This window comes from Aplysia californica, unplaced genomic scaffold, assembly GCF_000002075.1.
Source record: "Aplysia californica isolate F4 #8 unplaced genomic scaffold, AplCal3.0 scaffold00745, whole genome shotgun sequence".
NCBI classification, from domain to species: Eukaryota; Metazoa; Mollusca; class Gastropoda; order Aplysiida; family Aplysiidae; genus Aplysia; species Aplysia californica.
In genome coordinates, this window is record NW_004798015.1 from 281,377 (window position 1) to 281,928 (window position 552).

Below are 552 nucleotides of genomic sequence, written 5' to 3' on the forward strand. Positions count from 1 at the left end.
GTCCACTGTGGCCTAAATAAGCTAAACCCCCCTCCCTTACCTTATTTAGGCCATATGTGGCCTAAATAAGCACTCCCTTTTTTTATTTACCAACCGTCTCCTCTCAATGTGTATTTTATTTAGACCTTTATATTTTTTTCACCCACCGTTCCCTCTCGATGAGTATTTTATTTCGGTATATTTAGTTGTTTTTTTGTTTTTTTTTAACCGTCTCCTCTAGATGTGTATGTTATTTAGACCTTTCTATTTTTTTTCACCAACCGTCTCCTTTAGATGAGTATTTTATTAAGGCATACTTATTATTTTTTTTTAACCAAAAGCTTCCTCTAAATATGTATTTCATTCAGACCTATTTAATAATTATTTTTTAACCAAAGGTTTCTCTTAAATGTGTATTTGATTTAAGCACTTTAAATTTTATTTTTACCAACCCTCTCCTCTAGATGTGTACTATATTTAACACGTTAAATTTTCTAGTGTTATCAACCGTCCCCGCTAGATGAGCATTTTATTTAGGCATATTTAACAATTTTTTTTACTAACCGTCTCCTC